Source organism: Ostrea edulis, chromosome 1, assembly GCF_947568905.1.
Source record: "Ostrea edulis chromosome 1, xbOstEdul1.1, whole genome shotgun sequence".
Classification (NCBI taxonomy): Eukaryota; Metazoa; Mollusca; class Bivalvia; order Ostreida; family Ostreidae; genus Ostrea; species Ostrea edulis.
The window spans coordinates 8,651,137-8,677,687 of NC_079164.1; the positions used below are offsets into that span (position 1 = coordinate 8,651,137).

At 35.9% G+C, this 26,551-nt stretch overlaps 2 long non-coding RNA genes across 2 annotated transcripts; both read left to right on the plus strand.

The window, feature by feature from the left end:
* Positions 1–312: 312 nt before the first annotated feature.
* Positions 313–15,134, plus strand: LOC130051188 (uncharacterized). Its single transcript, XR_008799551.1, has 3 exons — positions 313–874; positions 8,969–9,017; positions 13,982–15,134. It is a non-coding gene; the product is annotated as an uncharacterized LOC130051188 (long non-coding RNA).
* Positions 15,135–22,515: 7,381 nt separating this feature from the next.
* LOC125664234 (uncharacterized) lies at positions 22,516–26,295 on the plus strand. Its single transcript, XR_008799561.1, has 2 exons — positions 22,516–22,667; positions 22,993–26,295. It is a non-coding gene; the product is annotated as an uncharacterized LOC125664234 (long non-coding RNA).
* Positions 26,296–26,551: the final 256 nt, after the last annotated feature.

The following is a 26,551-nucleotide window of genomic DNA, read 5'->3' on the forward strand; positions in this document are numbered from 1 at the left end:
AATTTACGCCGGATGTTCAGGTTATATGTCGGGTGTTCAGAATATAAACAGAGCATTCAGAATTTACACTGGGTGTTCAGAAATTGGACGAACATGCGAACTATTATCATTGATGCAGGGTAACAAATTCAGTCTGAACTTGATCTTTGATAGTTATTAGCTATTTAAGTGTTTACAAACTTTCTACTACAATCCTTATTCTCCATTTCTTTAAATTCAATTCGTCAATAAAACTCCCGTGATTAATGTCCGTTTCTCTGACCTATTTTAATCAAATACGGAACAAGGCAGAGTTATTGGTTCAGTTAATACAGAGCTATATTTACTGCGCAAGTCTACGTTGCAAGTTTTTGACGAGATTGGTGATTGAAGTGCTTTTCTTTGTCGAAAAGAAATAGCAAAGTGTTTTTGGAACGCTTTATTACTCAGAGAGAGGAAACACACTTTGATCCGTATCTGTTAGAGCGCGATTGCGTACATAACGATTAAACCACGGACAATTCGCATAAGAAATTGGCGAATACTACCATTAACCGCTTTGCTTTTACCGCCCTTCACAAACTATTTTACTTCCGGTGTGTGACCTCGGAATTTTATCAATCCGCCAACCGCTGGGAAGACACAATCGATTCGAAATTATCAAAGTAAGAAGAGAAACACGACCCGTGATCAATAGGACTCTAAATAATGTATCTCTGTCGCATCGTGCTGTTTTTTGCTCAGTTTATTGTGAGATAAACGTGGATATCTAAAGATGCAGTGACGCGCATTTTTTTTCTATGACTTGTTAGCAGACTCTGATGTAAATAAACCATTTTCCCGTGAGTTTCCAAGCAGACAGGGGTGATCTGAGTAAATGTTTACCTTTCTGCAGGTGAGTTTCATATACATCAATTGACTTTCCAAACCTGTTTAGAGTAGACAAATAAATTCACTGTAGGTGATATATCGTGATTTGAAATTGTTGCATACATTGACCCATTAGGATATTTTGGATAAATCCAGCTCTTCTATTTTATTTCCATTTTACAGTTTCGAGTAATATTTTGATATTTATCTGGTTATGATTAGAGAACTGAAATTTGATTCCAATAAATCTGGTTTGACGTTCATCGAGGCTGTTTTGCTATTTAGCGTGACTGGTAATCACGCATCTGAGTGCGCTAGGTGCTAATGTTACATACACCATGCTAGTGGAAAATGTGCGATTGTTTTCACGGAACATTTCATGTCCTTTCGTGAATTTTACCACACTAAAAACTCTCGGTCGCTGGGTTTCATCTTTGTCGATATGAGAATTCTTTGTAGACGCGTATAAACGATTCTGATTTCTTTTGGTTTTCTTTTTCTGAATAACCAGTTAACCACACTGTTCCATCACCACAAAGAATAGAACAAGTCCCTTTTATTCGTAGGACAATTCCACGCTGATGTGTTTCCAATTTGTCATTATCATGGTGTTTATCGACCATTCTTAAGATGCTGATAAAGCCGGGGGAACCCGGGACACGGCTCGTTGGCTGGCCATGCCCAAGAGACGTTTGTGTATCGCATTGTATTTCTATTAAATAGCCAGAGCGTCTAGCGTGGTCTTCACTGACAGTGCACACGCAACGACCATTAGCTGTCTCCCGTGTACCTCGAAGAAGAAAAAAGGAAAACGTTATTACAAACACTTGTTACAGACTATTTGAATGCCGCTGCAACCATACGTAAAGTATTCAACAAACTTAAATGATACACCATCGGGTCGTATTGATTGATGTGTATGAATAGGAAATGTTTATTATATTATTAAAAAAGTCACGATGTTTTTTTTTTTAAAAATATCTGATCTGATCGTTTAGTGTATGACATTTTGTATCGCATACAAGCTCCGTCTATCGAAAATATCAATGCCTAAACTTACACGGCGTGTCTGCCAGCGGATTCCGAAGTTATCGTGATAATGATGCTAATAAATATTTTGCAATGAAAAGGTACAGAAAGTTGTGTAAAAATCCTATTTCCAGATGTGGTCACCATTATCATGTCATTGACATTTATCAACAATCAATAAACTATACAACCATGAGATATTAACACGCGGTTTGTAGTTCTCCGTTCACATCAAGCATCTGAAGCACATATAAGTTTGTTACTACCATTTTTTTTTTAAATTCACTTCTAAATTAAAAAAAATTAAGTGAAGTGTCTCGTGAAAGATTTCGGTGTTGTTGTTTTTTTATGCAACAATCTCCGTGGCATAATACAAGTATAAGCTACGAGCGGTGAATGCAAAACAGGTGCGCGCTGCGGTTTCCTGGAACTACACCAGTTTATGAACATTTTCCAACAATTCTTTACAGAATATTTAGTCTAAAACGATCTTCATCTCCCAGCATATGATCAGATTCGCTGTAGAGCTGTCCGCTGAAATTAATGCATCGTTAGTAAATATATCTAATATTATATATGTCTACATTCATCCGTGGCAGTGAGTGATTTTTGAAGCTTTACAAATATGCTCCCAGGGCAACACCTGGGCTTAGGTCTGCTTTAAGAATAAAGTTTCTAATGCCCGAACTTTCATCCAACATACTGTTTATTACTCCAAATCGACAGCTATATATACTTTTTCCCACTTGCATCAGAATCCCGGATAATGGTATGCTCGTTGGAATAGCTTGACAATTGTGACGAACATGTAATTCATTTGCAACATAGTTTGATTGAGAGATTCAATTTTTGGTATACATACGATAGTTCTCGCAGTCTAATTAGTGTATTGCAGGAGATAGGCACTGTCAGTTTTAGAAAAGTTGAGCGGAGTAGATACGACAACTGCTTTGATACTGTGAATGTGAAGAATTCGCCATTGCTTTCATTTTTGTCAAGCTGTTTGTGGAGGACAAAAGGGTGCTGTAGATTGTATTCCGTTGCCCTAGTGATATTTTGGGAATGGGAATGGTATTAAATTAGAAGATAATGTCAATAATCTATAATGTAATAATATGTTTTTTCCATCATCAGCTCTTACACGCCGCAGAATAGCAGTATATGTGTAAATTCGATAGTTTTAATGTGATATTTCTTCCATCACGGTCAATTCAATCATGTTCTGGATACTGTCTCCTCTGGTCTGCTCGCCTACTTCACGGCCAGACTTCTATTTCATGTTATTTACCAAAGTAAAGACATACGACTGACACGTAAAGTTGACTCAGAATCCCCCCTCCCACTCTGGTGAGCTTTCCAAAGTTCATTCTGCGTCAGCCCCAGCGAACCCAAAGCTTTTTGAAAGGACACAAGACCAATTAATAATAATCTGAAAATAGGCATAAAAAACTTTTAGATTTTAGTTATAATCTGGAATTTTAAAACTTTATAATTACTTTTTGCCATCCGTGCATGTGACAAAAATACTATAGAAATGTGAGCAACCTCTCTCTCTCTCTCTCTCTCTCTCTCTCTCTCTCTCTCTCAACATGCATGGGTTCAACAACTAGATATTTTGCATTTCCAATTACTTCAGCATTGTGAAATGTTCTATGTTTATGTCGATGGATCATTATTGAAATATCTTCCACATGTCTTAGTTTATTTACCAATAGTTCTCACTTTTACCGTGTTGTGAAGGTTCAAGGTCGGACAGAGTTCCCAATACATACACTCACATAATCTACGACATTCATAAGATCATAACACTATGAAGAATCTCCTTTTTAAAGTGAGTATTTCAGAAAGTACGCTATTTTAATGATTGAGATGACATCATTCATGAAATTTTTACTTTAATGTCACAATAAGCAGGTCTTCATTATCCCACAGCTGCCACCATACAATGTCACAAGGGCCCTCCCTGTGATAACACATTAGCTTTATTTGCACTAAATAGAAAATGCTCTAACATGAGCTTGAATTTTACAACACTTGTGTCCTTATTTGATACATATGTAGGAAGCATTGCAAATTATGGATGTGAAGTGTGGGGTGGTCATTCAGCTCCTGATATCGAAAACGTTCACATGGAATTTTTGCAAAAGCATACTGGGTGTGAAAAGTGCTACTCCTAATGTACTGATTTATTGTGAATTGGGTAGATTACCATGGCAATGTGTGAGAAAATTACGAATTTTAAAATATTTGGTTAAAGCTTTTATCAACAAGAAATTGTATCTTGAAATCATATTATGGCTATATGTGTGATGAAATGAGTAGAAAACAAAACTGTAAAAATTGGGTAGTAAATGTTAAAGGTATTTTGTCAAATGTTGGATTGATGAACCTATGGTTAAATCAATGTAATTTGAAGCCACAATACATATTTCGAATTGCTAAGCAATGTGTTTTTTTATATTTGTAAACAAACAATACTTTTTGAAATCACCCTTCCTAAAAATGTAGAATTTATAAACATTTGATTGACTTTTTCACTTTGCAATCCTAAAGAATTCCTATGCAGTATAAAAAGTTTATACATGTATGTAAGTTAAGATTATCGTCTCACTGGTTAGCTATTGAAACCGGTAAATACAAAAATGTTCCTTTAGAAAGACGTTTATGTTTATGTCCTTTATGTACCTTAGATGTAGAATTTCATTTCATATTTTCTTTAATTGTACCTATTACAGTCATTTAAGATTCATTATTTGGAAAAAGTATTATTATATCAGACCCTCTGTCTTTAAATTAATTCAACTTTTATTGACACAGAAGGTAAAGGAATTATGTAACTTGGGTAAATTTATTAAAAATTCCTTTGAAATGAGAAATACCAAGGTACAAGCACAATTTCTATTCTTTCTTGACCTTTATATGATTTTAGATTTATCACATTATATACTATGTCTATAAGCTGTATTTGCTTTTGACTGATAAATAACAACAACACTGGTTGATAAGCCTGTAGCCCTATTTACAAATTTTATTTAGATATATCACAAGTATATATAATTCACAATAAAAAATCACATCCTTTCACTTTGACTGTCAAACTTGATCTCCTCCTCTTTCTTACGAGATACATCCTAATTTAAACCTTTTATTTTTCAAGCAAAACACATACATGTACATTCATCTCTCAAACTCCGATCATTCAAAAGAAAGAAAATATTCGAACCAATTCTCTCTAACTAACATGACACTCCTGGCGAAAGGGCTAAGTGGCCAGCACCGTGCACCTGCTACTTCAAACACACACATACACTTTTTATTTAACAAAAATTGACAAAGAGATATAGCTTTATGACATGATTAGGATTTTTTGAGCTCCGAAATCTTGGAGGTGGGGGTAATTTCGCCTTGAAGCATACCCCAGATCTCTGTAACTATAAGCGATAGATCTCTGAAACTATAAGATAGATCTCTGTAACTATAAGCGATAGATCTCTGTAACTATAAGATAGATCTCTGTAACTATACGCGATAGATCTCTGTAACTATAAAATAGATCTCTGTAACTTTAAGCGATATATTTCTGTAACTATAAGCGATAAATCTCTGTAACTATAAGATAGATCTCTGTAACTATAAGCGATAAATCTCTGTAATTATAAGATCTCTGTAACTATAAGCGATAGATCTCTGTAACTATACGCGATAGATCTCTGTAACTATAAAATAGATCTCTGTAACTTTAAGCGATATATTTCTGTAACTATAAGCGATAAATCTCTGTAACTATAAGATAGATCTCTGTAACTATAAGCGATAAATCTCTGTAATTATAAGATCTCTGTAACTATAAGCGACATATTTCTTTAACTATAAGCGATAGATCTATGTAACTATAAGTGATATATTTCTGTAACTATAAGCTATAGGAATTTGACATTTGATACTTGCCTTGTTTGATTGTCATTGATTAGTGAAGTAATATAAGAATGTCTGTCACACCCTTAAACCAGATAGGGCGTAGTCACGTGATATTCCTTCTGTAAAATCCATGATTAATGATGTCAAAAGAGAATGCATGCATCTTTTAGTGACACATTATACCTTTATGAATTCTGAACATTCACATCTCTTACTCTGTGCATGTGGATATTTATTGTGTGAAGATCACGTGGTATACACCTGATTTAGAGATCCACCATCAGTCTGGCCGTCCGTGACCTTTGTCATAGTATAAGACTTAGATACTTGGCATAGAATTCTTTGTAATTTTGGCATATTATTCCTTGTGAAAAGGTTCCCTGACATACTCTAATTTTAACCAAACTAATTCTGTATCAAATTAAGAATGAATGATACACAAGAGAAATTGATGTGGATTAAAAGTGGAGGATATGTACAACAATATTTGTTATATCCAATTTATTCGGTCCAAACATGCAAATATTTTAGTAGAAAGTAATCTGGAGAAATGAAACCCCTGCTGGACTCGAATCCGCGTTCTACAGTTCAGCAGTCGACACGCTAACCAACTGAGCTACTCAACTAGACAATTAAATCTATAAGTAATTGGCAAATATTGAAGAGATTTATAGTTTTATCCATGTTTTAAAAGGAAGTCGACCATTATGGCAATGTAGTACACCTCCTTAAGGTGTGTATTACATCAGCATTTCAAATTCATTTCTCACTTTCGCTTTCTCTAATCCCCATAAGATGGAGGGGAAACTCTTATGGTGCGTTTTCAAGGTTAAAAAGAGACAAGGTTGTTCTATCAGGATGACACACTATAATTTTAACCAGACTAACTCTCTATCAAATTAAGGAGTGCATTACATCAATTTTTCACTTCCATATATTCTCTATCCCATAAGATGGAGGAAAACTCTTATGATGCGTTTTCAAGGTTAAGTTCTTCTATCACGCCCGACATTACACCACTCATCCAGTAATTGACAGAACGCTAAGCAACCGCGTAGTGGGATATATATCAACATACTCTGCTCCGTAACCGTCTCACGTGTATACCTAAATGTGTATGTTTATTAAAAATTGACCGAGCTGACCCTTTTCCAAGACCATTTCCGTATTAATCTCAGAATATATAATCAATAATGCATTTATTCAGTCCGTGTCGTGTTACCAGGCCGTGATTGCTGGTCAATATGGCGGAGAGGTAATCGGATCAAGCAATCTATTAAGTAGCATATGCATTCTTTCAAGGCTATTTTTCAATAGCATCCACATTGTTTAACGTTAATGACGTTTTCCATTTTCCTACTCCGTTCTAGGTTTTCGGATGCAAATTTGGAACTTTCAATTTTTCTTCTTCATTTTATTGATAATCACGTTCCCTGAAGGGAACTGTGATAGAACAATACACATTTGGTAAAATGATTTGATCCTGAACACATGGGAGTATTATTAAATTGCATAAGTTATAATCTTTAAAAATCTTCCCAAGAACCACTGGGTCAGAAAACTGGAAAATTTCATAACAGCTTCCTGACATAGTGTAGATTCATGCTCGTTAAAATCATGGCTCCCGGGAATAGGATGGGACCTTAATAGGAGATCAAAGTTTTATATGCTGATATAATTCATATATTGCATTTTCTGGTGCATGACCCGACATATACGTGTAGCTTACGGAATCTATGAAACAAGCTCCCGTGGTAGTTGATCTTGCGCTGCAAAGTAAACACCGGGCTACCTGACCTACCCATATATGTAACCTAAATAAGTGTAAACTGCCAGCTTTGTGGTTCATAAGCGTAAACTGCCAGCTTTGTGTTTCATAAGCGTAAACTGCCCCAGACTGATTCCTTAAACATTGTTGTAGTATATAGGAAAGAGGAGAAAATCTATGACTGGACCGGAAATCAAACCCGGGACCCCTGACTGGTCAGGTGCTCTAGCCACTGAGCTACCTAGGCCGATAGCTCTAACTACTACACTATATTGGAAATATCTTTAAATTATCTCTTGAACTATTTAAACTAGGCCTTTCATATTTTGTATATACATTTCTTACGGCATGTGATTTAATGGTATGTGACTTTGACGTGGACGTTTGACCTATTTTTGATCAAACTGTGACCTAATCAATAAGTCCTGAACTATGCAAGGTAGATCTCCATATTATGTATATAGAATTTCTAATGGCAAGACCTTTCAGTTCCTATGATGTCCTTTGGCATTGTGACCTTGAACTCTGCGTTTGACCAACTTTTAAAGAAAACATAACCTATCAATTTTAGGTAGGGCTTTCATATGTTGTATAGAGATTCTTTATGGCAGACATTGTGACCTTGGAGTTTAACCTACTTTAAGAAAATCCTGACCTATCTAATATCTCCTGAACTATTTAAGGTAGGGCTTTCATATTTTGTATAATTAGATTCGTTATGACAAGACCTTGTTATACTTTGGTGTTGATCTTGAACAACGGCAGGGCCAAGGTCAGGTGAGCGATTTGGTCAAATGGCCCGTTCCTTTTTGCGGATTTCAGACTGAAAAAAAGATTATATTTATATTATGACGTTTTATGTTCTATGGATTCTGGTTACAACTCTTAAGAAACATGACAAAGTTTGTCCATTGGAAATCTAGATACTTGAAATTACGTATTGCAGAACCATGAAAATAAAGTTAGGTTTGGGGACAATTTATAAAAAAAAAATTATTACATAAAAAAGAAAATAATTTTCTAGATGGATTACTCCTTCATGGAGAGAGAGAGATGAATGATAGAATTTTTATCATGAGGGAAAAATAGGCAAAATTTTGATTTCTAAACCTATCTGAATCATACAAAGCAAGAGGGAAATGATTAAAACCCAGAAAATGGAAATTCCGTCAATGTGGGCATTGCAATCCGGAATCCCATCATTCTGGTTCAGACAGTATCTTTAACTAATCGTACTTTCGTGCGTATAAAAGTTTGCTTCATTGATTGACTTTTAATCCCGGAGTCTTATCTGCCGACGTCCAAAAAAAGCTATCTAATAGCAGTGATAAAGTGAATTATTTACTCAGTGATAACGAACAATTTATATCGATAGAAATCTATATTTTATTTATTCTCTTTTAGCACGAAAACCTTGAGGCGCGATCGGATCTCGAGGGCTCCAAGCACACAGGTAAGTTCCGGTGCCTTTGATTGCTTAGATTCACTGATATCTAATTTCAGGTGAGAATAAATACCTATCTATGCCCTCTCACAGATGAAGAGCTGTTGTGTTTACTCTCTTGATACTATGGCAACAGCTGTAGAGACAAAACATTATGTTTGTTGTCGGCTAAATTAGCTTTACTTGGAGTACTGCTTGACAATTTGTGTTTCCAAAAAAATTTAATTTTCATTGACAATTTCTGTATTAGGTTTAAAAATGTTTATGTCGGAGATTTCCTTGATCTTGTTCATATAAAACAATATATTGAAGAGTTGAACTGGACGGTACATGTAAGTATCTCGTGATTGCAAATAATGGTTTCCTGTATGATAAAGTATCTCGTAATAAGGAAATTCATTTTAATCAGGAGATGATTTATTCCTAATGCGATAATTTATTCGTAATGATGAGATAATTTTATTCACCATGAGATAATTTATTCGTAATGATGAGATAATTTTATTCGCAATGAGATGATTTATTTGAAATGAGGAGATATTTTATTCGCAATGATGAGATGATGTATTTTTAATGATTAGATAATTTATTTATAATGATGAAATGATTTATTTGTAACGATGAGATAATTTATTTGTAATGATGATATCATGTTATTCACAACGAAAAAATATATTTGTAATGATGAGATAATTTATCCTAATGATGAGATAATTTTATTCACAACGAGATAATTCATTTGTAGTGATGAGATAATTTTATTCGCAATGATGAGATGATTTATTTGTAGTGATGAGATAAATTATTTGTAATGATGAGATAATTAATTCATAATGAGATAATTCATTTGTAGTGATGAGATAATTTATTCGTAATGAGATAATTTATTTGTAATGGTGAGATAATTAATTTGTAATGAGATAATTTATTTGTAATGATGAGATAATTAATTTATAATGAGATAATTCATTTGTAATGATGAGATAATTCATTCGTAATGAGATAATTCATTCGTAATGAGATAACTCATTCGTAATGAGATAATATATCCTTAATGAGATGATTTATTTGTAACGGTGAGATAATTCTTTTGTAATGAGATAATTCATTCGTAATGAGATAATTTATTCGTAATGTAATGATTTATTTGTAATGATGAGATAATTCATTCGTAATGAGATAATTCATTCATAATGCGATAATTCATTGGTAATGATGAGATAATTCATTCGTCACAAGTGGATGATTCATTCATAATGAGATAATTTATTCTTAATGAGGAAATAACTATACATGTAAGTGTACATCCATGCATATGAAGTGCGAGAGCTGGCCTCGCTTTTTCAAAAGAAACTTAAGTCGAAACTTGGACTTAATCTGAGACTTTGCTCAAATAAAATATAGCTAAAACTGAAGTTTGAGATTTTATCGAGAAATCCAAGCCTGTTCTTTTCCCATAATTACGAGATCATCCCTTAAGCTTGCCCCTCCCTTGCTAATGTCTAGTAACATATCTAAGGTCCTCAGTTCGTAAATAATTTTTTCGTGTCGAGTTTTATTATGAAAGTAAAACATTTACGACCATTTTGTCAACAACTGCAAACAGCGTATTATGATAAATCAAATTAATGAAATTTAGTCATATAAAAGGTCTTACTACTAGATTGGAAGGGGAAAAGCAACCGCCGAAAACAAAATCATTTAAAAAATCCAACGGAATCCAGAGATTCACAGGTCGGGTCTAGTCTGAGACAGCGTGTACATTAAAATATTTCGATGATCACGCATTTCAAATTATTGTTCAATCAACGTCTACATAGCGTCTACATAGCGTGTACATAACGTCTACATAGCGTGTACATAACGTCTACATAGCGTCTACATAGCGTCTACATAGCGTCTACATAGCGTCTACATAACGTCTACATAGCGTCTACATAACGTCTACATAGCGTCTACATAATGTTTACATAACGTCTACATAGCGTCTACATAGCGTCTACATAGCGTTTACATAACGTCTACATAGCGTCTACCTAGCGTCTACCTAACGTCTACCTAGCGTCTACATAGCGTCTATATAGCGTCTACATAATGTCTACATAACGTCTACATAGCTTCTACATAACGTCTACATAGCGCTGAAATTGAAGCCTATATGTGCAGCATGCTAATACAAACCGTTGATAGCTGGGTAAGTCATTTAACATCTCCAGGGCTTTGTCATTATTGATTGAAACCTTTCCGTTTTACAGAAACAAATAAGATGCTGTTTGATTTATCAAATATGCATTCTCTTTGTCGACAGTTGCTTTAGGGAATTAATAGACTAAGTAAATTTATGATGCCGCATAATACAAAGCATAAAATATACTGTTACCTCTTTAAAGAGTAACACATTTGACGATGAAATCGATGTACTCTATTGCTACACGGACAGCCTTTCAGCTGGTTGGTTGCCATTGCGATTGTAAAACGAAAGTAGGGTGAAGAAAATTTACGCCCGGTGGTTTAGGTTGTACGTTTTCTATTGGCTTTCTTTATTAGTCAGGATCACTTACAGACGTTCAAAGAAGGCCCTGGCAATAGACGGAAAATTACTATTTATCTAATGTGATTTTCAGGTTTGCAATTAGTGACGAAAATCAGCGTACGGTAAGATGTATTTAACACACGATGTTATTCCGCGGTGTGATTGACTCTTCGATGAACGTGCAAAAGGTCATTAAAGTTGAAGTCATGAAAATCAATCCCAATTTGCTTCTTAATTACATTGATAATAAGCGTTTGATATCTTTAAGCTGAATGAATTAGAAACATCTAAACATGTATATCAAATAATCTTTTCATTAAATGCTGCTTAGCGCTGTTGATGATAGACCACCACTAATCAAAAAGATATAATTTAGCATTGCAGTCACAACGATTTATGATAAGAATAATAGCAATAATGATTTGCGTGTAGAATTTCAGCAGGTACGTGTACTTATATATCAACCGTTACTTGAATATCATATCATACCCGAATCTTTTAGGTGTGTTTTATTAGATATCCATATCATGCACCAAGGTAGCAGGGGACAGTTTCTTTGGTTTTGAAACATGTGGGTAGAGGGTAAACATCAAAGTCAGATTATGACAGACCAATGGAAAATCATATTTCCCTTTTATGTCAATACCTGTATTTCATATTAGTGTAGTTAATAAATTATGACCCTAAATTACATGTAATCTATAAATACTGGTGCTGGTGCACAAAACATGCTCTGAGCAGGTTCCCCTTTTTTGCTTTGATTTTCTCTCAATTGGGCTAATCCGCACCACCCCCACACCATCACAGTACCAAAAATGGGGATTTAGACACTGTGCACAATCAAGAACCCTATCTGCCCTTCTCAAAAATCTACCTCTCATATGGGGCCATCCACCTTCCCTCACAGCTACAGACCTTTTGCTGGACCCTGCATGTTTTCACCGGAATTTCTTCAGCAACTGACCACGTGTCTTAGTTTCGTATTTGCACCCATCTATATGCTAGGAATCATGGTGACACCTACATGTTGTATATCAACATTTTTATTAAGCACTCAGCTACATTTGACATGCATCCTAAAATTATTGTATACATTTTCACACATGTAATATCACTTCAAAAAGTTGACCGGGCCTATAGTGCGAAACTGTCCCCTGCTACCCAAATCACTGCGAAATTTGAACTCTAGATTCTTATTGCAAACAAAACACCTTTTTTATCATTCCGGGAAAAAGCACAAAAATTTATATAAAAGACTTGAAATCTTGTATCACTCTTTCGATTGTGAAATTATACCACGTAAGAGGTGTTTTAACGAGCCATTAAATAAAATTTTAGTGTAATGAGCTACCTTAAAGACTGTGTGTCATTTCCATACGGCACGACGCTTTATGAAATATTTACGTTACGTTGTTAGGCGGAGCGTTATTGACTTTGATTAGAGACGATGGCATGATTAGCCCCCCCCCCCCCTCCTCCCCGGAACAAGTAGATATTCAGTGAAAAACTAGTAAGACACCATTCATCAAAACTTTACCCATGTCTCTCTGTTCTGAACCTACGTGTAAGGTCTCATTTATATTAGCCTGGAGATTACAGCCTGTAAGCTTGGTTGATAAATTACGTGTCTTAATCACAGTGAGAAAGATTAGAGAATTTGAGAGAGAAGAAGAATTACTTTTTCTTTATAGTTCTCACGGCAAGTGATAGTTAAGAATTTCTTACTTTTCCCTAACCTAAATATGAAACTCTCATAACAAAGAAAACACTGAAAATCTTGAATTGTACATAAATTTAAACATTGAATCGGAACCATGTTAAGCACAGTCCTTTTAATTGGAACTCCTTGAAAACGTCATTTTATTACGTCAGCATTTAATACATTTGTTGTCATATTGACCTTGGATACTTTAAAAAAAAGAATCTTTCTAACTGACATGTTTGATGCTTGTATGTATGGTCATGTCGATTCCGTTCATTTCACAACAGTTCGAAGTCTAATACACAACAACTGATAGCAAAACACCTCTAACCTAATCATTATTTCAAAGTAACGTGCATCGCACACGAAGCAATATCTATCACTTTGGTTCTGATGCAGACGAATATAGAGGCACTGAACAATAGTATCGGTTGAAAAATCGTCTGCGATAAATCACTTTTACGTGAGGAGAGTGTATCTGACAATGAAAATCAAATCATACATAAGTAATGGCTGTGGTAACTGTTTCCGGGGAATTACGCATTATTAATCAAGCGGCGCACGTCAAATTAGACGCGCGAAGCTAATGCAACTTGACTGGTATTAAGTTTCGAAGCGAAATTACCTCCTTTACGCCACGTTATAGCTAATTGTGTAAAAATGTGGACGGCTAACAGATTGTTGTGGAGATAGTCGTGTCTTTATTGTAATGAACAGTATGTTTTGTGGTCTTTTCAGATGTCACGTTTCCGGAATGATGTTTCCTGACGGACTATTTGGTGTTAACCTCTTCGTCATGTTAATCTTTCTGTGGATGTTGTCAGTGTCTTTTGCTAATGACGTCATAATCGGTACAGGCACGGGCAATAACCTATCAGATGCAGGGGGTTACTTTGTTAACATAACGGAAGTGACGTCGGTGACGATACCAACAACAAGAATTCCCGAACACAGAAAACTACAAGTGATGTGGGAAAACAGCACGACCTCAAGCATTGCAATTACTTGGAAATTTCTGTCTGACCCTTCCGACAGGAACGATACATTTAAAGGCACACGAGTCGAGTGCTTCTATCAAACTGGGAAATTTATATCTAACAGGCTTCCCCCATGGGTCAATACTTATATATTCACACGCTTGGATGTTGACTCGAGTTATACTATATGCATTAATGCCTATGAAAGAAAATCCTCAGGGACAATCATATATCCCACAATGCAATATTCAAAATGTGTTATTCTGTCAACAATACCCTATGTCCGGCGGGACAGCGTGATTATTTTACTATGCACCATGTCTTATTTCATATTCTTTAGTCTTCTCGGAGTTTCTCAATGGCAACACAAAATACGCGATATAAAAAAGCGACGCAGACGTGGTTTCGTTGCAGTGAAATCACGTGAAGAAAACCAGCCAATCAAAAGACACGAAAATGGACAGAAACTCCAATGCAATAACACGGTATCAGCCATAGAGGAGACAATCCATCGGTGATAAATATTGTGAAAGGCAGCACGTGACAGTAGATTTTTTTCAGTGTAATTATCGGGGTAGAAACTTTACGATGTCTCATGTTGATAATCAAAGCGAGTCATTTAGTAAGAGCATTATCAAATTAACGGATGGAGGAATCATGAATTCATGCAAAGAAGACAGTGATTAGCCATTATGAACCATGGGGAACCTTTTCGTTAAACCTTTGTCATATATAATTTCCATTCTCAATGACCGGGTAGAGCGTGACAGCGTGACGGGAATTACGTCATCATGGAAAGCGAGTTTTTGACTTGCCTAAATGGTCGAGCGGTCTAGCGCTCTGTTCTGTTCATACACTGCTAGGAGGTTATATACATTTTTCCAATGATTAATAAATATCATATAGATCATTCACTAGTGTTGAGAATTTGGTTCTGTTAGGTTGAGTAGCAGTTAAACACGACATCTCTGGATGCACTCTCTGAAATGAAGACCTTCATAATTTACGAGTTCTTTCATATGATTTCAGCAAACAGTCTCGCGGGTTTCCCGGTCCTTTAGAATTGAATATCAAGTAACAACAGCTGCCTGATAAGGAATCCCAACCCTTGATTCTATTGATTAGCAGTCCATCATATTGTAGAAATTGATCATGAAATGTGTTTAAGAAGTAAATAACACATAACGGGACGATAGACAGATATCGCGATATGTACCCAGTTTATCGTGCACCTGAAGATAACGAACGCAGCTCCTGCAGTTCTCAGATTTCTGCCAGTGTTTGAGAATCCTTCTGATAGACTCTCGTATTGAAATATCGCATAGGCTTCATAGATTCAATACATGTGCTTTGCCAACCTGTATCATAAACAAAGTGACATCTTTATGGTGTCAACATATCTATGATCAATGTCTAGAGAATATTGTCTCTGTTGAAGTTGTTACACTTAGAAAAATATATAAATTGAGTAGTGTAGAGTACCTATATATGTATGTATCAAACTGGAACTGTATAATACAAACTTATATTGCATAGTTATATTAGAAAAGAGATATGTAGTTGTTCCAACTGTGATAAGTGTATAAATCTAGTATTCTGCGGCAGCGACAGTTTCTTATAAATAAAACACGTACTTCTCTATCACGTGACTTTAGAAATTACTCAATGTGTAGCCTCATTACCATTACAATCTCCACATGAAGCTCGTCATAATTGTGTTAGTAGCCTTCATAAACCCTATTGCATACACAAGTTCTATATAAACATTATCATCACGTCATTCGAGTTCTATATAAACATTATCATCACGTCATTCGAGTTCTATATAAACATTATCATCACGTCATTCGAGTTCTATATAAACATTATCATCACGTCATTCGAGTTCTATATAAACATTATCATCACGTCATTCGCGATAACCTAGTGTTTAGGGTGCTTGCGTTGCAACCTGCCCTCAAAACCATAAATTGAGAATAGACTTAGTCAAATTTTAAATCACTTATATCTTAAGGTTTATCTAGCACAGATGTTTAATAAAGTGTAGGTTTTTAATACATTCAAATGCAAAGACATTATACTGAAAATTTGTATTTGTTTATGACAAATATTTCAACAGTTAACTGGATTCGAAATTTAGACTGAAGTCTATTCTCAGTTTATGGTCACGAGGCCAGAAGACACCGGCTGGATTCTTGTTTACAGGGCCGTGTCAGACGTAAGACATTTAATGTAGGCAAAGAGTGTTCCTTCAACAAGCACCCGGGATTGAGAATGAAAGTCGTGCGGATATCATCTTATAAAACAACCCTCACGGCTACGACCTTTTTAAGAGCACCATGTCCTTCATATGAGACTGGCGCCGCCCCTACATTAGTAAACAGAGCACCGTGTCCTTCATATGAGACTGGCGCCGCCCCTACATTAGTAAACAGAACACTGTGTCCTTCATATGAGAAATGCGACGCCCCTGCAGTAGTAAACAATTCTCGAATGGGACGTCAAACAACAAGAAACCTTAATATGTCATTCAAAAACAATACATTTTATATTTTAACCAATCAAAAAACTGAATAATGAAAAGGGGAAGATAACTAACATTGATAAATATCAGAATTCCTATGTAAATAAACAAAATTATGAGTAGGGCAAACACGAGCCCCAGGACACACCAGAGGTGGGATCTGGTGCCTAGGAGGAGTAAGCATCCCCTGTTGACCTGTCATACCTGCCGTTGGCCCTATATCGATCAATTAAAGAGAGTAATCCGTAGACAAACTTAGCATAGAAAGAACGGTCTAACAATTGGTATGAAACACACAAGACAGCATTCTACCTAATGACAGGTTGTATTTGCAAATTAGATTCGGTTGAGCATCACTGAAGAGACATTATTTGTCGAAATGCGCATCTGGTGCATTAAAATTGGTACCGTATAAGTTTTACATTATTATCATGGTCAGAGAATTTTCGGAATGCTGACTGTAAACTCTGTAACATCAACTTATTTTTCAGTAGCCTCCCCCGATTTGATAAATCTCATATAACGTTCTCTATAACCCTCCATTGCACTTTTGCGCACGTGATTACAATGACATAATTTGGTACCAAGATTTCGCAAAAGTCAGTTGCTATGCACCTCGATTGTAGCGAACAATGGATCAAAACGAACCAAAGCTTCATTTTAAAGACATTATTGATTTCCATTGTGACGTTATGCATGGTCATATATTCTAAGAGCCCAAGCCTTGCTTCTAGAGACGAGGACTACCATAAGAAAAATTCGAAGAATAAACGAAGTGGACAAAAACTCTATTTCAATTATTATCCATTCAGTCCAAGATATGTATATTCGCAATCTGTAACAACGAAGTAACCGAAGATGGCGGATTTCATGTGTTACCATGAATACAGTTTGATGATAATTTTAAATGTAACCATGCTTTTTAAACATTATGTTTTATCATAGTGATTAATTCCTCAAACAGAAAGCTCCAGCGTATGTGACATCATTTCGACAAAGCGAAAGTGCCAGAGTTAGAAATGGCCACGAGGAACTTTTTAAAAGTTGTTCATCACTTTCGATTTTGTTGTGTTATACATTGTACTTAATTGACACGTGTGACCTGGACAAGATTCTAAGCATTCTATTTTTAGAATGTTTGTCAGTCGACAGGGGATGCTTACTACACTTAGGGACCTTTTATTTGTAGGCACATTTAATGTCTCAGTAAACGGGACAAATGAGTTACCGTATCTATCCTGGATTCCCAAACCTCACAAAACCTTTACACAAACCTTTACTTCTACGCGAGAAGAAAAAATCTCTCGATGTGGCCTTCAATTCGACATTTAGATGTATCGATGACGTTTTGTCTATTAACAATAATAGCTTTCATTCATATGTCGATTTGATATATCCCTGTGAGCTCGACATAAAGGACACTACAGAGTCGTCCACATCTGCTTCTTACTTAGATATTTTATTGAAAGTAGACATTAACGGCAAACTGACAACTCATCTGTATGACAAACGGGATGATTTCAGCTACTCCATCGTCAACTTCCCATATATATGTAGCAATATTCCATTATCACCTGCATATGGTGTTTATATATATCAACTGATTCGATATGCAAGAGCTTGTTCTGCATAGAGTCAGTTTCTAAATCGAAGTAAGCTACTGACAAACAAGCTGATGGTACAGGGGTTTCAACAGTCTCAATTGAAGTCAGCATTTCGCAAATTCTATGGTCGTTATAACGATCTAGTTCGTCAGTACAACTTCGCATTGGGTCAAATGCTGTCTGGCGTGTTTCATACCGATTGTTAAGCCGTTCTTGGCACACTGATGTTGTCTGCGGATAACTCCGTTTACCTGATCAGGATATAGGGTTCACGGCGGGTGTAACCGGTGAACAGGGGATGATTACTCCTCCTAGGCACCTGATCCCATCTCTGGTGTGTCCAGGGGTCCGTGTTTGCCCAACTATCTATTTTGTATTGCTTATAGGAGTTATGAGATTGATCACTGTTCGTTATCTTCACCTTGCATATAGAGATACATAGCTGGATCCCGTAAAAATCCAATCAAGCCCTGAACGTTAGACATATCGTGCCACAACACATGCGTGAAGTGGTGTAAATCATAGGTGTATTTTCATTTAGTACATTTCAAATAACAAAACTTTTCCAAAATCAACAACACAAAAAACGTATGTCTTTTTAACACATTATACCACCATTTCTCACGATAAATTAAAGATGAGGATTTTTGACATAACACACATCTTTTTCAATGGAGCTCGGAGATATTCATCATTAATTACTTTCATAAACTTCCACAAACACCAGTCTGATATCAGGATGCTGGATGATTGACAATATCTACATAGCGTTCGGTGATCAGGTCTTCCAACAACTTAAAACTCCGATAAAGACCTGTTGTTACCGGTATAATAAATACTGGGATGAAGGGTTTCACCTTATTTGCTGTACGAGAAGCAGTTTAGGAGTCTCTTGGATTCAGTCTCTTTCAATTAGTGTTTGTAAATATAGCTGATTCAAACTAGTGTTCTTAACGTTTTAGAATATGTATGAAAGGTGATTTCAAGTTTACTAAAAGCTCTTTAGAATTTTTCAGAAGCTAAGGGTCCGTGTTTGCCCAACTCTCTATTTCATATTGCTTATAGGAGTTACGAGATTGATCACTGTTCGTTATCTTCACCTTTATAGGAGTTATGAGATTGATCACTGTTCGTTATCTTCACCTTTATAGGAGTTATGAGATTGATCACTGTTCGTTATCTTCACCTTTATAGGAGTTATGAGAGTGATCACTGTTCGTTATCTTCACCTTTATAGGAGTTATGAGATTGATCACTGTTCGTTATCTTCACCTTTATAGGAGTTATGAGATTGATCACTGTTCGTTATCTTCACCTTTATAGGAGTTATGAGAGTGATCACTGTTCGTTATCTTCACCTTTATAGGAGTTATGAGAGTGATCACTGTTCGTTATCTTCACCTTTATAGGAGTTATGAGATTGATCACTGTTCGTTATCTTCACCTTTATAGGAGTTATGAGATTGATCACTGTTCGTTATCTTCACCTTTATAGGAGTTACGAGATTGATCACTGTTCGTTATCTTCACCTTTATAGGAGTTACGAGATTGATCATCTTTCATCAGTTGGAAACTTTCATTTAGACTTAACAGGAATGAACAGTGATCAATCTCATAACTCCTATAAGCAATACAAAATAGAGAGTTGAGCAAACACGCCGTGAGCCACACATCCTGATCAAGCAAACGGAGTCATCCTTAGGGGTATATGGAATCGTTAGAGAAATGAAAATGAGCATTCTTAATATATATCTAAATATTGAGTTGAACGCCATAGCAAAATATGTTTTCTTCTCATGTAGAAGTTTATGATTAAATTCTACCTCATAAGAATATAAAAATAGGTCGGCTGATATAAAGGAGCACAATCGCGTCCATGGGATTTCCAACAGACTGTTGGATCACTAAAGACCATGTCTACTAGATATTGTCAATAAGAAACTCCAGCATTTTAAATATCAACTTTAGAGTATTTTACTTGTAAACTGTAGAACCAGAGTGGTGTTTAACTAAGTAATATTCGAATGACTGATGATAAAATACTAATAATTCCGTGTTCCATTTGTATTGAAAAAGGAGCTGTCTATGATGTGTAAAAGCCTAGGAATGGAAGTGTTGAAAAATTGTACGTTTTGATGCTGCTGATTTGGGGAAAGTTTTGTGATTTCAAAAGTACTAAAAGTTAATCGGAATTTTTTAAGTATACACATTTGAGTTATACCCTTTCCCGCTTATATCGTGGTATAATAGTCTGGATTTGCTCGTTCAAAGCAGTTATTATTTCTGTGTATAGGTAGGGATTTGATAGAACATTTACTGGATCCAGCAATGTATTGTGAAGTTTTGGAATCCACCTTAAGTATGGCAACTCATATTTCTTCATCCAATTATTTGAAGATTGTCCTCTTTTGAAAAGAAACTTTGACAATTAAGTTTCATTACCAAATGTGAAATTAAAGCCAAGTTCGTTTAAAATACAGTTGCAATAATGCACCTTACATAGATAGACAATTGAATGTTGTTACAAACTTTATTTTGACTGCTCAGGATATAGGGCTCACGGCGGGTGTGACCGGTCGACAGGGGATGCTTATTCCTCCTAGGCACCTGATACCACCTCTGGTGTGCCCGATACATATTCCTCATATAACCTATCTATTTCTCTCATCACTTCAGGTTAACTAAACACAGAAAGATAGATGGTGTGCACTTTTGTTTTGATGTGCCGTATACGAGATTTCAACATTCCTCTTATATTTTATCCATTCTGACAGGTCTCAAGTTCTTTTCCTATTTAGCTCATCCTTTGGCATCAAATTGAAAAATATGTCGTGTACTACATTTAAATCTAGAATCAAAGTATGTCGTGATTTAAAAAAAAATTGTACCTGCAGTCGAAGTATTTCGCGAGATGCATGGTATACATTATGAAGAAAAAATCAAATAAAATGTGAAATAATCTGATGGATAAATTGTGACCATTGTTAAACATATAACTGCCCATACACCAATTGTCTTTTCTGTACATTCCTGTTTTTGTACGCTGTAAAAAATCCCACCATAGATTCAAAACTACTATGTATTCATTGATACAAGATACATTGGTACCCAAATCTGACCATAATGAGATCCCAGTCTAACTAAAGTCAGTCCCTATTTTTTTTTTTTTTTTTTTACTAACGCAGTAAAATAGGTGAGAGAATATTTTCAACCTTTTTTTCTGTTTGTAAGAGAAAATGAAAAAAAGTTTGGACTTCATGGTTATTTCAATATTTCACCATGGTTTATTTCCTTGCTTAAATAAAACCCATATTCACCGTTTGACATCATTTGGTAATGCTGAAGATTCACGATATCTCAAACATTTTCACTGGTCGCGGTAACTGAGTGGTAGAGCGTTCGCTTCGTAATCAGTGGAATAGGTTGATGTGTTGAAGATAAAACCAGAACGCTGAGTTCTACAAGGACGTGCAGATACCGAGACAGGGTTCACAGAACGAGTTACGTGATCAATATATGACGTAGCAATGATAGGAGTGGTTTCAAAATGTATAGTGACGATGGTATAGATACATGTATTACAATCGGAAGGTCGTGAGTTCGAGTCCCGCTCTTGCCATAGCCGTGTCAAGCCTAAAACGTTATCTTAAGTAGTGATTGCGCCTTCGTCAAACGCTTGGCATTCAGAAGTGAGAATCACGGGACCTTAAAAACGGGGGTCCCGTGTCGCGGCAGGCTTTGACACGATAAAGAACCCTCACTGCTATGACCCAATGAACCTGTGATTGGCGCTTATTTCCATTGAGCAGAGAGGAATCTTCATTGTGCCACACCTGCTGTGACACGGGACCTCAGTTTTCGCGGTCTCATCCGAAGGACTGCCCTATTTAGTCAACTCTTACGATAAGCAAGGGGTACTGATGACCTATTCTAACCCAGATCCCCGTAAATTTTCGAATCAGCTGTGGAAATAAAATCAGACGTATTACATGTATGGCATAACCCCAGAAACTTTGAATTTGATTTTTTTTAAAAACTATACGGACGTCATTTATTCATTTACCATCCTTTTCCCTCACACTGCACGTGACGCACTGGTACAGTTCACGTCCCTAAACGGTTTATGATTGGCTTTAATATTCAGGAAAATATAAAATGAAACACTCGTGATTAGGACAGCCATTAGAATAAATGGGATACGTCATTATTTTATTTTCTACTGTGGTTGCAATGTTTATGTCTGTTTGTGCAACTTCTGATGGGAAGGATACCATCCAAATCTGGGATAAAAGCTTGCGCATAAAAGTAGTTCTCTTTGGTAAGAAAGTACTAACCCTTTGCTTTATAGTCAGTGCCTTCATCAAAAAAAATAAACTAAGTGGGGAATTGGTTTCCTATTGGTGGGCTGATAGCTTTCTCACTTCCTCGGCCTCATGCATTTAAGGCCAAAACGATGGGCTAGAGCGAGAGAGCGAGGATATGAAGATGAAAGAAGACGAAGGGACGACGGAGCGAGCGGTCCAGAATAACACACGCCATATCCCAGCATGTGTCTGCATTATAAAGTTAAATGTTTGCAAGGTATCAAAATCATTGTCATTGCGTACATGGTTCCTATCGTATTTTATTTCTCCTGTTTGTAGAATTAGACTCAGTTCACCAACACGCTGCAGAGAGTATCAATGCCAGCAGTTTTACTGCGAACGCCATGTGTAAGCTGTGTGACACTATACAAAACAGAGACCGGAAACTGGTGTGTCGACGCCATGTGTAATGTGTGTGACACTATACAAAACAGAGACCGGAAACTGGTGTGTCGACGCCATGTGTAATGTGTGTGACACTATACAAAACAGAGACCGGAAACTGGTGTGTCGACGCCATGTGTGACACTATACAAAACAGAGACCGGAAACTGGTGTGTCGACGCCATGTGTGAGCTGTGTGACACTATACAAAACAGAGACCGGAAACTGGTGTGTCGACGCCGTCTTTGTAGTCATGTGAAAATTGTGAACGGCAGATGAATTCTGAAATTCTGAACAAATTAGCATTGCTGTAGATAGACATTGACATAATAGACCGTTACATATATTTGTGTACTATACATTTCATTAACATTCTACTTTCAAACTTGAATCTATTTTCACAAGTTATTGGTCCGTCAGTCATCTCAATGTCACGATTTAAAAAAAATATCTCAGGCACTTCTCCCTTCCTCTCCTAATATTCTGTCACAAGTTACAATTTATGTTTGGGAGTTGTTTTGTTACATATTTTATAGAATGATTAAACAGATTGGAGGCAAGTTCTCTGACTCCTCTCTTTATGATTTGTCATACGTAATGGATACAATAGATACAATAGATAAACAGTTAGTGAAGCAGATAAAATAACATAGCACAAAGTCATTACTTAAATCTACAGGACTCATCTATAAGTTCACGAACGACATCAAAAATACTAGTAGTGGTTTGTAATAAAAAATTTGCATAACCCCATAATAGTAAATATGTATTCATTTAGACCAAATCGATTCCGAATAGTCGATTGGAAAGAACATTTCTATTATTTGTATAATTTCTACAAGCAAAAAAGATTACCACAAGAACAAAGAGTATATTGATGATGTTGTGCTTGTGTAAAGCATTGTGGATCAAACAGTTACTAGTATATCTTAGTTTAGTGTGCATAATATTGGTATAACGTTTATCAAATGAAAGGTACGGTGGCGGATTAGAATCCTTACAAGTTATGAGTACTAGTATATCTTAGTCTAGAGTACATAATATTGGTATAACGTTTATCAAATGAAAGGTACCGTGGCGGATTAGAACCCTTACAAGTTATGCATTGTGAAGGTGACTGAGGTGGCGGATTAGAACCTTACAAGTTATGCATTGTGAAGTTGACTGAGGTGGCGGATTAGAACCTTACAAGTTATGCATTGTGAAGTTGACTGAGGTGGCGGATTAGAACCTTACAAGTTATGCATTGTGAAGTTGACTGAGGTGGCGGATTAGAACCTTACAAGTTATGCATTGTGACGCTGACTGAGGTGGTGGATTAGAACCTTACAAGTTATGCATTGTGAAGTTGACTGAGGTGGCGGATTAGAACCTTACAAGTTATGCATTGTGACGCTGACTGAGGTGGCGGATTAGAACCTTACAAGTTATGCATTGTGAAGTTGACTGAGGTGGCGGATTAGAACCTTACAAGTTATGCATTGTGACGCTGACTGAGGTGGCGGATTAGAACCTTACAAGTTATGCATTGTGAAGTTGACTGAGGTGGCGGATTAGAACCTTACAAGTTATGCATTGTGAAGTTGACTGAGGTGGCGGATTAGAACCTTACAAGTTATGCATTGTGACGCTGACTGAGGTGGTGGATTAGAACCTTACAAGTTATGCATTGTGAAGTTGACTGAGGTGGCGGATTAGAACCTTACAAGTTATGCATTGTGAAGTTGACTGAGGTGGCGGATTAGAACCTTACAAGTTATGCATTGTGACGCTGACTGAGGTGGTGGATTAGAACCTTACAAGTTATGCATTGTGAAGTTGACTGAGGTGGCGGATTAGAACCTTACAAGTTATGCATTGTGACGCTGACTGAGGTGGCGGATTAGAACCTTACAAGTTATGCATTGTGAAGTTGACTGAGGTGGCGGATTAGAACCTTACAAGTTATGCATTGTGACGCTGACTGAGGTGGCGGATTAGAACCTTACAAGTTATGCATTGTGAAGTTTACTGAGGTGGCTTCCCATGCGTCAACATTTAATAAATTCCAACGTTAAACAGCATCTGGTGCCCGTTTTACAAAACAACTTACGACAAAGTCGCAAGTCTTAAATGATATTACACTGTTATTAGTTTAAATGAAGGAATTAAAACGTTTCTGAAACTTAATTTTCAACATTAATTCTTCACTATTTCACTTTGGAGTGAATTATCTCACAATAAGCGGGAAAAATCCAATATGTAAAGTTGGTAGTAATTCTAAGTTCTTTTGTAAAATGCACCCCTGGTACCCAAGATTTGTGAATTATTCTACTACTTGATCAGTCGAAATAATCTGGACAATTTATTCTGCAATATTTACATTCACTGTGTGTATTCTACTTAATTTCTATTGAAATCCATTCTTTGCTACGTGCCCGTACTAGTAGCCAAAACAGTTTAATTATGTAAAATAATGTGTTAAAGGCATAGGGTCTAAGATATTTGTGAAATTTTGTATGTTACAAAAAGGTGGCGAAATTTAAGATCATGACTAGAAAATCACAAAAAGTTCTTCAGAATGTTTACAAACACATTGGATACGATAGTAATAAAAATAATTCCCTGTTCTCATTTGCCTAAACTGGTATCCTGTTGACTTCGCATGTCTTATGTTTGTGTGTAGCCACCAATCAGCGGGGTACCAGTTTAAGATATTGTCCTCCTGACAAAATTTTTATAAAGGGCTAGAACGTCAAAATGATTTCAATTTCAAAGCGCTGCAGCTATAGATAACTCATAATTAATACTACAAATTTGTTTTTTGGAGTTCGTCTTGTAAAATATTGTGATGTCATTTTTTAGATAACAGATAAACTTGTGCTTGGATGTTTGGTTTTTGTTGTTGAAAATTTCAGCTGGGATTTATGAACTTTTTTTTCAGCTGTATAATATGAACTTTTTTTCAGGTTTCTAATATGAACTTTTTTCAGATTTGTAATATGAACTTTTTTCAGCTGTCTAATGTGAACTTGGTAGAGTTCCTTTGGGAATTTACGCTTTAGCTTTGTTTTAGTAGTGAAATATTTTAATAAAACATTATGCGCTGAGAATCTGACAGATAGATTGTTCACCAACTGTGACAGAAATGATATTGTAGAAAAAATAAATTATTTCTTACGTACATATTTTAACTATAAATATATTTTAATGGCCAAAGTTGTGTTGATTTATGTTTAATATCGATTACACTATAATGTTAAAAAAAAGGTAAATACATGGAGCTTTTTGCTTGACGCATGCACTCTGTATTTTCTAATTGTAAAGACACATTTTCGTATTTCTTTTAATTCAAATTAGAAAGTAAGTGATATTATGTGCATTGCATAGAAGAAGATTGTCAGATGATAAATTATTCTTAATATGTATCACATTTGACATTTACACTTTGTTGTTTAGTCCAAGAGCTACATGC